Raw genomic sequence first — 855 nt, forward strand, 5'->3', positions numbered from 1 at the left:
GTGGTATTCACACCTGACGGCATGTGCTTTCTTTCGAATTGGAATTATTTCATTCATCGAGTAGTATGAGGTCACTTCTCTTCTCTCTTATGTCTTACATATCAAGGCAGTCCTCCCAAGAATCTCAACAATTCTGAGGGAATGTTCCAGGGGCCTTGTCTCCACTTGGGTCCGTCAAATTCTTCTCGCTGTATATCTCCCACCTCATCTTCTTCTATTTCCTCTTTCCTTTCTATAAAACTGCCTTCACGTTCATAGTCCTTGTCTATGCTCATTCGGCCTTTCAGTTTTCCCTTCTTTTCTCAGTACTGGCTTGCCATGCGAGCTCTTGATATTCATACAGATCCTTCTCTCCTAGATGCTTCTCCTACAGGCCGCATCTATTTTCTTCTCTAGTCATTGATGTTTCTACAGCCTAGCATTTGTCCTCTAACCATCGTGCTTGGCCATATTGCATTTTCTGACAACCTCATTTTTTTATACACTTCGCCTTTTTCATTTTCTGCATTTGTATATTTTGTTCTTTCGTGATTTAACATTTACATTGAGAAATTAAGAGGGCAGTTCGTATAAGTCGACAGACAGATGGAGCCTGGGAGAGACTATACATATAACTGCAACGCCGGGAGAAGACGGCTTGCGGTGCCGGACCAGCGGTGTGCGGAAATACACTACCACCATACTCGATGTTGTTAAGCGCGTCCCAGAAACACGACTGGAATTTATCCCAGACAAGTTTCCCATTTCGATATTCCGACTCTACTTGCAGGAAAGAATAACGGCTCCGGTATGGTCTAGTGGCTAGGATACCTGGCTCTCACCCAGGAGGCTCGGGTTCGATTCCCGGTACCGGAA

At 44.7% G+C, this 855-nt stretch overlaps 1 non-coding gene across 1 annotated transcript; it reads left to right on the top strand.

Annotated features, from left to right (window-relative positions):
- Positions 1–783: 783 nt before the first annotated feature.
- Trnae-cuc (transfer RNA glutamic acid (anticodon CUC)) lies at positions 784–855 on the top strand. The gene has a single exon. It is a non-coding gene; the product is annotated as a tRNA-Glu (tRNA).

Source organism: Schistocerca cancellata, chromosome 10 (assembly GCF_023864275.1).
Source record: "Schistocerca cancellata isolate TAMUIC-IGC-003103 chromosome 10, iqSchCanc2.1, whole genome shotgun sequence".
Classification (NCBI taxonomy): Eukaryota; Metazoa; Arthropoda; class Insecta; order Orthoptera; family Acrididae; genus Schistocerca; species Schistocerca cancellata.